This window comes from Electrophorus electricus, chromosome 6 (assembly GCF_013358815.1).
Source record: "Electrophorus electricus isolate fEleEle1 chromosome 6, fEleEle1.pri, whole genome shotgun sequence".
NCBI classification, from domain to species: domain Eukaryota; kingdom Metazoa; phylum Chordata; class Actinopteri; order Gymnotiformes; family Gymnotidae; genus Electrophorus; species Electrophorus electricus.
The window spans coordinates 3,000,799-3,013,421 of NC_049540.1; the positions used below are offsets into that span (position 1 = coordinate 3,000,799).

The 12,623-nt window shown below is 46.4% G+C and overlaps 1 protein-coding gene across 4 annotated transcripts in view; it reads right to left on the reverse strand.

Annotated features, from left to right (window-relative positions):
• Window positions 1–11,263, reverse strand: part of LOC113568854 (spectrin beta chain, non-erythrocytic 1) — a 65,421-nt gene extending 54,158 nt beyond the window's left edge. For 2 of the 4 annotated variants that reach the window (XM_035527376.1, XM_035527372.1), the window contains exon 1: window positions 10,857–11,263. The gene's annotated coding sequence lies outside the window, so the exon portion shown is untranslated. Of the gene's footprint in view, window positions 1–5,992; window positions 6,015–10,206; window positions 10,321–10,856 lie in introns of those variants that run through there. The other 2 variants (XM_035527373.1, XM_035527374.1) reach the window with 2 other exon arrangements.
• Between the last annotated feature and the right edge of the window lie 1,360 nt (window positions 11,264–12,623).

The window sequence follows — 12,623 nt, forward strand, 5'->3', positions numbered from 1 at the left end:
GTGGTGAGAACTCAGTGTAGCGAGACACACACTTTTATCGAAGGAGACTGCTATACATGGAAAGGCCAAAAGTAACATAATACACCATAATGTGTCTATTTAGGTCTCTTTCATGCTGACAAACACAGTTATATGAAATTATGAAGACAGTTTATAGGGCATCTATATACAGTTATATTCCATCATGAACTGATCTTAGACCAGTTCACAACCTGATGGAAATTTTACTATTCAACACACACACACACACACACACACACACACACACACACACACACACACACACACACACACACACACACACACACACAAGCTCAAACATTTTCATCTTCAGGATGAAATCTATATTAATCTATATATACACTCATATATAGAACCGAAAGTCACAATGATCACTAGTTATCAACCACATATTGCCTTTGGAAAAGATTCCTGACCAAACGTGTGTGTATATACGGAACATGTTTCAACATTAGTGACGGCTCCATGGATGCCGGACACGTTGATTGGCCAGTTGCGTTCCCGTTTATGCGTGTTTCCACCAAATCACAGACAGAAGTCAGTTCATCTGGGATGTTAACTGGCTGAAGCTGGTTTCTCAAAAATGACACTTTCACGTGTTTGAGCAACATGTCTAGCGTTAGTCTCTGCTTTTTAACGTTTAAACCACATATAACAAACAGCATTCTGTCAATGAAGGAATCCAGCATGAGCGAGACGCTATCTGTGTCCGTCTGCAAGACACTGATTCAGGCTTTTGTCTCGACTACTGAGCGCTGCTCTAAAGACGTTCTGCAGGTACAACAGACAAATCTCAACCTGTACACTGTCTGTACAATTAATACATTACCAGATTTTCCCCTTTTTTCTCCTGGGCCAGTAAAACTGATTGATGGCTCAGGGGCCAGTGGGGAGAACACATTCCCTCGGACCCTGCAGACAGATGAACGGACAGATAGATTGATGGACTGACTGAACAACTCCCTTGACATTGTTATGGTGGTGGGCTCAGGTGTGACACGGGCAGATTTAGGCGGACCCCCCTTCCAAATGTGTGTGCGTACGCATGCATGCACACACAAAGAAACACTAATGAAATGACAAACGCAATCTCTGACAGAATGGAGCATAAAAGGCGAGGGATCTCCCTTACACACACACACGCACACGCACACACACACGCGCACACATGCGCGGCTTCTTCCGATGAAGGACTCAGGTGCACACTGCCATTGGGCTCAAGCAGGATCAGAGTCCTGAAAAAAAGAATCATCTGCCTTCATCAACCAAAGGGAAAAACAGAGACTGGAAAATACAAAGTGTACAGAGAAAGACACACAGACACTATTGATGAAACTGAACTTGTAAAGACAAGAGAACAAAGAAGGAAATAAATGTATATATTATTGTATTCTATCTGTGCCCCTCTCTCCTGACAGTAGGCCATAATAAAGCATGTTATTCTGTGTTTACGGAGATTACATAATGTCACAGATCAGGAAATCTAGACCCATATGCACAAGAACACAATTTAATAGCCTATTATCCAAGTGTCCATCAGCAAGCTCAGTTCTCAGACATCCTGTGTGTGTGTGTGTGTGTGTGTGTGTTCGTTCAGATTGTTACAACTTATTCTACCCACTGCTGACCAGTGGTTAAGTGTATTATTCCATGCTGGATACCTTTATGATAGACAAAAAAACAAGAATATCTAGGAACATGTAAATGAGGAGGAAGGTTATTTAAAGGGGCCCCATTCAAATAGTCACTTAAACATGAGTCATCTAAATAGGAGTAATTTAAACAGCTGTGGAAGACGCACGGAGGCACTGGGCCCCGCTGGGCCGGGGCCTCCGCAAATATTCCCACTGAACATACTAAACCATTAACATAACACGAGAGAGAGAGACATGCTGAAAGTTCTTCAGCTCCAGCAGGCTTGCGTGGTGCAGGGAGAACGCTGGTGTGGGCATGTATGGTAAACAACTCCCACACCCCCTTTTAGTTCATTTATATCCTGTTAATGTTACACAGATTAGATTAGAATTAGACAGGTTTATGTGCAAGTCACTGCATTTGCATTTTTGTGTGGGTGAAATGTGTGTGGGTGTGGGGGGGGTACTACATGTAAAGCTCAGACCTTTTTATTTCTCACGTTGAATATATTACATTAGCATCTATGTTAACACACACACAGTCACCATCAACATCTCAATTAGGGTAACCCTAGTGACCTTATGACTCCTTGACCTCGAAAGGCATGCCCTAATGAGACGAGACTGAACTAGAACAAAACGGGGTAACCACGAGTGGACCAGGACAAAATGGGGTAACCGTGCAGAGCATTAAGTGAAGGCAAGACAACAGCAGAGCTTCATCCTTGCCTTATTTTTAGCCGCGTTGGTTTTAATCTGCATGTTCCCATCCAAACATATCAAAGTTTGGCAGCAGATCAAAAAGAAAGAAAACATATATCATCACATATATATCACAACTTTAAAAGGATTCCTAAGACAAATGATTACAGACTGAAAGTAAAGGGAGACAACATGATGGGAGAGACACCCACTGATGCAGCATTTCAAAAGGAAACCATGGAAACACAAGTCGTCAATTTAAATAAACATGTCATAATACAGAGAGGTTGATATTTCCCTTATATGATGAAATAATGTGATAGCCCAGCAGTTTATCAAACCCACCCACAGTACTTTCAACCTTCCTCAAACACACTTTCTTTCTCTCTCTCTCTCTCTCTCTCTCTCTCTCTCCCTCACACACACACACACAGCATGCATTACTGTAAATATCAACATGCATGGTTTCTTAGGTGTGTGTATATGTGTCCAGGGTCACTGTAAAGCAGTCATGGTCACTGTACAATCACAATATGCCTACAGTATTAGAGCAGTAGCGCGCACACACAGTTATACGATTCTTACTTTATGTGTAGAATCTCTGTGATATGGTAAACATGCCTGGGTGTACCCGTCACTAAAATGACCAGACTTCTCTCTAGCCCACCTTCCTTCTCTCGCTCTCTCGCTCTCTCCCGTTCGCTCGCTCTCTCTTTCCTTCGCTCTGACCCGATTTCTTGTCATCTGGCTGATCTGTTTTCCACTGCAGCCGTTAATCACACAGCGACTGGTGCGGACCTAGCGCCTCAAGGAAATTATGGTGGGTGTGCGTGTGTGTGCGTTTCCCTCCTGTGTCAGTTCTTTCATGTTGGCAGTCCAACTGCACTCATCTCTCTCACATCCTCTTTTTCTTTCATCTATCTGTAATCTGTTCTTCTTTTCCATGTACATGTATTAGGAGTCATGTATAGCCCATAACGGAGGATTGGGTGTATAACAAAAAAAAAAACCCAACAACCTTTCCTTTACATGTCCCACTCCCACAGTCTTTATCCCACCATCAAACTAGTGCAGCCCCAACACACACACACACACACACACACACACACACTAACACACACACACACACAGTCTCCTTTACCATAAAGAGAACTAGCCTCCTACATACAGTGCTATGAATAGATGGATGGTTAGATAGATACTAAATTCTTCAACCATACTCCAGTAGGACATTCCCTGAATGGACTCAAGAGTCTCTGTGTATTGAAGCACTCAAACACACCCCCACACACCCAGTAGGCCATGAGCCTTAGCTCTCATTATGCGAAGCCGGCCCCATCTGACCAATAAGCCTGCGTTAACTGATCGGATGTATTGATTAGCTGTAGTCACACAGCATGTGGGCCAAGCCACAGCACACACTCTGGTGGAGGAGGCACCGCCCCCTAATTCTTATACAACACAACTTAATGCAAGAGAGTGTTCAGAGCGTATGGGAATCACAGAGACATACCACCAGCATGTTTCTTTAGTGTTCCTTTCACTTCTGAACACCTGCAACACGTAGGGGAAGGGGCTGGAACCAAAGGAGGAGAGACTAGAACCATAAAGCCAAAGTATGCTAAATGTTCACTTCAGAACCCAGGCCACACAACCTGGCCACACTCAATTAATCAAGTAATTGGATAGAAATATTTTTGCTTTATTCAAGAGTAATAAGAAACATACAATTTATTAATACCATTTAAGAAAAATCAACATTTTTATTGCTTAAATTGCATAGGGCATCTGTCACAACTAAACCTAGCTTGGTGTATTTAAGTGCCATATTACATTCTGGGTTTTCATTGCAGAAACAAGTAAATAAACAATTAATTTCAATTATTTTTTAAAAGGTGTCCATGGTGTTTTCATGTGACCTTTTTATTTTCACATGTTTTTCACCCATTTGTGAACGTCTCTAAATACTATTTCGACGAAGCTGGTGTAGTGCTGCTAAGTGATTGTTAATATGCAAACACAAACTTTACACACATGAAAAACATAAACCAAACTATAAAAGTGGCCATATATAATTATAATATAAATATCATTAACTGGCCATTTGCTACGTTCTCTAACCTTTGCGGTGCTCTCAGTGGGCCTAAACATTCGTGGGAAAGCAGAGTTTTTAAAAACAGTATCTAGATTTCTGAGAACAGAGCAGTTTACTTCCCCAGTACACAAAAAGTTTGATTCCCTAACAGTATATTATATTTATTTAAGTCATTCATTCATTAGAAATATTATTGTATGTGTCTTATTTACTCCATCCATTCAGTATAATGCATAGATCCAAAATTGTAAAATTCGACATCTCTGCTATAAAACATGACAAATCTGTCTGGCAGAGTTCAGTAATGTCACGTAGTTAGCTAAGTGGCTACTTCGCCAGCTAATCTTCCGTAAAATAGCAGCGGCACAACTGCGCGACCTGCCGTTTCCCACCGGCTCCCTGCGGCGTGAACCTCTCCTGCCATGACGGGTCGGACTGTCTGGACTCTGGGCAGGCTCCATGTCTGTTGTCGTCACTAGAACCCGCTCTGGAACCGTACTTATACGAAGATACTGGACCCTTGGAGCTCATCCGTAGCTTCACTGTTGCTCATTAATAATTCAAGACAATACCCTAAATACTTCAAAAAAGTCACTTTGGATTCTTCGTATAATCCTCTCGCCTTTCTGTGTTCAAAGCAACACAATATCAGCTCGTTTTAATCTTTTTTTGATACGTTTCCACATTTTTGTTGTTAGCGAGCCTAGTATTCAATTACTGAATCTTCAGCTGGGTGGACATATTTCATACAAGGTACAATGGGATGTAGGAAACTTGTGGATATGCTTATATGCACTACAAGGTACATTATAGATATATGGATTCAAAGAGCTTCGATGCAAGGATTTTTCTCAAGGAACCGTTTAGCACTAGATCAGACAGCTGGATGATTAGAGTATGACATGCGTCACACAGTAACGTTGATGTGAAAGGATTAAGGATTAGGCTGTGTTATTGTGAAAAAGTGCATTTATATTCACTGGATCATGGAAACACCATGATCCATCACACCCATCTGGACTGTCTGAGAGTCAGTCCACTTCACATACTAGCCAATTAACAACCAGTTCTAGAAACAGGCCCGCTTGATTGGTCACGAGAAATCTGCAGGGAGGTTCAGGCCGCACACCCATTTCACTGGTCGAGGGGAGAGTGCAAGTCAGTTAAAAGGATTTCAATTGGTCTGCAGGAATCTGCAAAAACGTCCAGCCAATTACTGAGCTTTTGAACAGACGTCTGGCTCCACATCCTCATTGACTCGTCCAACAGTCCGGCTACTGGGTGCAAAGTTCCATCACAGTGCCTGCAAGAGGTTACGCTCCCAATGTAGGCGGAGAGGGGGAGCAGCAAGCAGTGTTGGGGAGGAGGGAGCATGAGGGGGAGGAGGGGCAGGACATGCACTGGGGACACGGGACCGGGCGGGTCATTTCTGGGGCTCCTCCACAGCGTGGATTTGGAGGGGCTTGCTATCTGCTGAGAGGCGACTGCAAGCATACGGTGCAGCACACACACGTTGGTCGACGTGCACACACGCACTCACTCAACTCCGGAAGAAATTCTAGCAGGCAAAACCAGGAATGTGGAGAGCTGTCGGAATTGCACCACTGGAAGAACAGCGAGGGAGAACAGAAACAAGAAAAGGAGAGAAGTAAAGAGAGAACGGAGACCTGCTGTATACGAAGACAGGATCTACGGGTCTGATAATAAAGGACTTCTGGCTGACAAATGTTCAAACCATCATCTCAACAGCTGAAATATACATTAATGACAACCAAAACTATGAAACAAACAATCTACATTAATTATACAAGCCCCCTGATTTTCGCATACATTAGCATATATTAGCAGTGCAGAGGATCTATTAAACAGCCATTAAACTAATGAATGAGGTACACAGTAGCAAATCAAAAGGCCTTGAACTTTTCACAGCTAGTGTGTATTAGCCTCAGACAGTGTGATGTTGGAATCTCTGGCAGGATGAAACAAAAAAGGGGATTGATTTGGGGGATGTATGCTGCTAAACCCCACAGATGCTACCTCGCATGCCCGCGCACACACACACACACACACACACACACACACACACACACACACACGTCAGCAGAAAGTCCCACAAAATCGAAGGAGTAACTGGAACTTTGTAATGACAAGAAACCCAATAGCAACATAAGTGCACTCTTCCAAACCATGCAACATGACACCTTCTGAATAAATCAACGGCCATATCTCCTGCAGCCCTGTGGGCAGACAACTGTGGGCAGTTGCACCCAGGCCTAGCCATCTCTGAGCAGACGCTTGCAGGACTGACGGAATTGGATGCTTTCCCGCTGTGGCTGCAGCACGGAGTCCAGTACGCTGTCCCTTTAAGAGCCGGTAGCGTTACACTTCAGATGTTGAACGCCCAAGTGTCACGACGAGCCAATGTGAAACTTCTTAGTGTCGCACGGTCACAGATCGCTCTGCGCACACCTGGCAGCCCCCGGAAGGCTCTCACAGAAACAAACCCTAAAATTAGATGGAGGAGTTAAATGGGTGCAAGAGTGTATAACACACGCACACGCACACCAACCCACACGCCCCAATGACAGGGACAGCGCCATGGTAACTGAAGCGGAGCCGGAGCTGAAATCCCAGCATGGAGCAAGCCCACACCAAGCTGTCCCAGACAAGCTGACGGAACCGGAGCTCGTAAAAGGACTTGGCGCTCCGCAAAGGAGAACAGCATGGCTCTAGGAGAGTTTAAACGCAGGTGTTTCACAGATCTGTGAGCCCCAGAAACGCACCAAGGAATCCACACCTGCAAGTGTGCCTGCGGATGTCTAGAGGTTCCCAAAAGGACATCATACAGTTAAAATGGTAATGTCTAGAATCCAGGTCCTAGATCATGCACACACTCAGGAGATGCCCATGGACCCTAAAATTCAACTTAAGTCTTCTGAATAATAGACTGTAATATCAATTTTTAGCACTGCAGATTAATTTTGAAAAAATTATTCATCTAAAAATGATAATGCAAACACAAAAACCACGAATGGCATGCAAGACACTGATCAGCTCAGAGAAACCAGAGCTCGCTACCAAAAATCACAGCACGGCTGTAACTGAGCAACGCTCTATTAGAGCAGAGCAGAGGCAGCAAAACTCAGGTCATCCTCTCAAGACTACACAGCACAGGTGTGCATCGGGGGTAAGCACTCCGCTCGCATTCAAAACGTCCAAGGCCACACTGGCTTAAATCTTACAGCTGCCCAGCACAAGCACACACCTCTCCCACAGTGTTAAAAAAGACAGAGAGCAGTTCAAATCAATGCTTTAGGAATGTTCGCTGCACCGTAGCTGTAACCAGTAACTGTACCAGTTAAGTCCACAAGGGGAAAAAAACAGCCTGGAATTTGCTTTGGGGACATTTTCAATGTGAAAACAAAGACGGACAGCTGTATTGTTACATCTGCGGAACAATCTGAACGGGTGCTCAACCCTGTGTGTCCAAAGGCTGGGAAGCCACGGTTGTCGTGGGAACAAAAGCTTGGGCACCGGGTGTGGGGAGAGAGCTTAACGAGCTCATCCTTCTCCCGAGCACCAGGACAATGTGGAGCAACAGCACGAGGGCGAAGGAGGTGGGGATTAGGACAGTCAGCACTAATGCAGGGGGCCCTGCGACCCGCCACGTTTGGACACGTTGGTTTTTCTGTGCAGGTGTGTGTGTGTGCTGTGAAAATCCTAATCTCAGATGTTCTGCACAAGTGTTTCATCAAATCCCAGGGTTCTAATTTACCAAGAATTATTTTTGTCAAATAATGCAGACTAGTCATTACAACGTCACCATTACGACATTCTTAAGAGTTCACCATACGTTTTAGTACACTGTATAGCATGTTGTAAAACTACATTATTTTTTATTTATATGGGCAGCCCTTCAATGTGTGTCATCCACCACTCTGTCTTGGCCACAGTCTCCCAGTGTGAGCTGTGAGGTACAGTGCAGAGATCAGCGTTTTCTCTGTTCCCATGCCTCTGGGACTCTAGGTCAGCCTGTGTGCAGAACCCAGAGTTTCACAGCAGGGAAACACCCAGGACACCCACGATCAGGAGGCTGGGAGCCCCTCACCTGCTGCATCATGAATCCGACGACACGGGGCGGCGCCGTTATCCGTCCTTCAAATCTACCTGCTTATCTGTCTGTCTCAGCAGCTTATCGGACTTGCTATACCGCAACGGAGTGCATGGCGTAGGAGGAAAGCAGACAGGGAGACTGATATGATGGGTACTAGTCAGCACTGAGTGCCTGCTCCTGAAGTGAGTCTTACTCGACAGCAAGTCAGACATTTGCAACAAATAAATGAATGAATGAACCTGCTGTTAGGAAGGAAACGGTAGCAAACTACACAGCCTAAAGAACCTCCTGTCCACTCCAGCACTAGGATGCAGGACCAGCCCTGCGGCCAGCACGTCGGAGTACGACGCAGTCACTTAATCAGCGAAGCTTGATTACAGGAACTTCATCCACATGTGGTGGACTCCGGATCTTCCACATGACAAGATCTTGCAAACGAAATATCCCACACAGGCTATGAGATGATGGGAACGACCACAAATAGGCTGGGATATGAGAGGACTGGCTTTTAGGGGAGCCCGCCCACCTCGGTGTGTTTTACAGCGAACCAGAACGCCCTACACCTGATCTACTTCAGCTGTGAAGCGCAAGCGGCTAACTCGTGACATCACTCCTACGGCCTCGCCTACGCCCTCTCCACCAAAATACATCATTATAAAATTCAATAGCATCAAGCAGTGCCTTCCCAGAGTGCATCGATGCCCTTGCACTTATCCATGTTCCTCTATGACTCATGCCATGAGGGCCTACACTGCCCGCCTACTTTTCAGTTACTTTTCATTCCTGTGGAAACACCAACCTGGTACCGACAATGGTCGGCTATGTTACCGGGTATAGTGAGAGGTGGACAGCTCCGGCATCTCGCAGTTGCACCGCCTCCCACAGGCCTCTGTCCGGTCCGTGGCCTCACCACCCTGGCTGACTCACGACTCCAGCCAGGCGATAGTAAGGGACCTTGCAACCTTTATACGGTACTGAGCGCAGAACCGGTTGTGCCGCGTCCGTTTGTGTATGAGAGTCGCTATGTTCTGCACGATTTAAAAATGAGTAACATTCTGAAGCTGATGGCCATTACTGGTTTTAACCTGTGCGTGAGTTGAAATGAAAACGTGGCCCCTGGGGCCACGACTATTCCAGCAACAATCTAAATGATGATGATCCGAAACCAGACCTCACTGCCGCACCATATTAAGACACGCAGGTTTGCTCAGAGTTGAACAAAACGAACGGGTCTATATTTAGGCGCCGTCTCAGATTAAACACACTGATCGAAGATTAGGACCCTTTACTTGGAGACAAAACGCTGTCCTCGTGTCTGAACGAACAAGATTAAGGCAAAGCAGCAGCTCCCCCCAACCCAACCCAACCCAACCCAACCCCCCCGGTGAGCTGAAACGCCCTCGGCGGAGCAGGTGGGATCACCTGCGGGGAAGCGAAAGCGAAAGCACTGCTCACGCAGAACCTGTATCGGTTTCAACCCCTGATCGCCACAACACCACACGGGCGGCAGCCTCTTGCAAAGTTGAAAGGTGAACCCGTGTAGTTATATTAAAGACACAAACAGTTTACACTGGTTGCTAGAATTAAGCACAAACCAGCAGCAATGCCTCCCGCGGCTTCTCGGTTCATTTACACAGTACCTCTTCGGGGTTAATCCGCCCTGACGCCGTGTGTCACATATTACAGCCTGGTGTCATTACTTTGCTGCCGGAGAGCCAACGACCCATCTGATGGCATTCTGGTTCCCCCATGTCCTGTGAACCAGACAGCGCAACAGCCAGGACAGCGAGGTCCACCCCCCCCCCCGCCCCCCGCCCCCGCCACGAATGACAAATCAAAATATTGCACTGGCGCGGAAAAAGACGCACTGGAGCGGACGGCAAAGACGCGTGTTGCGCATTTACCGGCGTCGCTCTGCCGTTTCTTCCAGACCCCCAGCTAATACTGCCCCGCTGCCGCGCTGAAGCAGCGCAGTAAGGCAAAGCCGAGGCATGAGGTGCATTTGACGAAGCTAGTCGCAGGAGTGTGTGTGCGCGACACGGCGAGCTGCCCACGCAGAGTGCTAGCGTGGCTGTGCTAGCAAAACAAGCCGAGACAAAGGCAAGCCCGGCGGCGTGGGGACGCACCCCGACGACCCCCGTGCAACCCCGGACCTCCGCGCTTTTAACAAACCCCCGCAGCGAGTTAGACCACTAAACCAGGGACGCGGGGGCTGCGAACATCCCTGGTGCACGGTTAGAAAAAGCAGCTGGTCTCTCTGAACGAGCTGTTATTGATAAACAAGACTCACCGTCGGCGTGGCTCGGTTCTCGTCGGGCAATGGAGGCGCTACGGTTAACGTCTGCAGACGGCACGAGCGAAATTCTGCTACGAGAAAAGCTCTCGTCCAGGTCGCATAGGCGGTTTGTTTTAAAAATTCCCAGTCGCTTCTTTGACCGTTAAATCCGCATCCTTGAGGTTTTTTTTTTTTTTTAATTCTTTATTTTCCGAGCTGCCAAAGCAGCGCGGGTTAGGAAACGTAAATGCGATTGATCGCGCGGATAACGGCGAGCACAGGTAAACTCGCGAGTTTGTTTTTTTTAAATCAGCGTCGGGAGCGTGAGTTACCCGTAACCTCGCCCGTTTTTCCGTTTACTCTTAGCCGTCCGTCCGTCCCTCCTGCTCGCCTTTCGGTCCAACTGGTAGAAGAAAGAATGAATGGTCGCGTGGGAATGGGTGAGAGGGGGGGGGCGGCTGTACCCGCGCGCGCAACCTCGCACGAATAGCACGCAGACTGAGCCGGCGGATGAGGGGGCATGCGGGAGACGTGCGTCTGGTGTGGAGGAAGCCCTGTTTGAACTCTTATCAGGAGAAAAAGAAATGGGAAAAAAAAGCGTTTGTAGAAGCAACGGCTCTTCTTTTTTTTTTAGCATCTAGCTTGTGGGGATGAGACATGCAGACTGTTTGGTCTTCGTCTGAAGAGGCCTACTTGCAACGTCGTGGAGGGGACATAAAAGAGATGTAAAAATAGTCAGAATGGACGTTGGTTAACGACTCGAGATGGATAATATAAGCAATTAATTCGCGAGCCCATAGTAAATTAGAACCGAGCACGAGCCTGCTTCGTACTTATGCGTGCAAAGCAGCATGTACCTTATAATAGCGCATTTTAGCGCTATCTTCCTAAAGAGATAATCATCCTAATAGAATTTGAATAACTTATATTTAGGACGCATTAGATTCGTCAGTGAAGTGAGACGCACATCCGGTGTGAATCCCAAACATTAGACTGCATTCCCCACATCCGAATTAAGTGCTTAGGCGTTGAGGTGTCTAGAAGTGCTCAGATTCTGTCTTGATGTGGTAGTGTTTCTTATTTTGTAATATCTTTCCCCTTTTTTTGAAAGGAGGAACAGCAGGCTATAGCATTTCCTAGTGTACATAAGTAGCAACGACGTGTAAGTACAGTGATGTCACTCAATGCATATTTTCCATTCGAAATAAACCAACTGACTTCCAGTCATTAATCATCAGGGGAGTGTAAGGCAGCTCAAAACAGAATCGACTGGAAAGACATCAGGGAACAGAACAGTCTGGAACCTGCACTGGATATGTCATTCCCCTACAAAACACCCCCAAAAGCGTAAAGGAATATTCAGTGGCGAAATATGTTAATACCCTTCCCACGCCATGGGCACACCTGAGCCTTTGATGGTGAAGCGAGAGCTTAGCTGTCCTCCTTACACACGCAGGCAACTAGGAGGGGTTTGTTAGGGAGAAAGCCCCCTAAAATTACTCCCAAAGCAGCAGCTTGTGGCCGTGATTGGCTGGAGGGGTGGAGGGAGGTTTGCACGCCATCTGTCTTCTGCCCTGAGGACAGCTGTAAGACTCCACCACTCAATAAAATATACACACGCTGGTATCGTTACGCTTGTGAGGACCCTATTATTCTAAAACCCAATGGAAAGCAACCCTTTCAAATTCTGTGCTTAAATCGTTCTAACAGTAAATGCAACCCTAGGTGCAAATTGAACCATAACCGAAGACGATGAAAAAGTTAGCATCCAGAGAAGAAAAG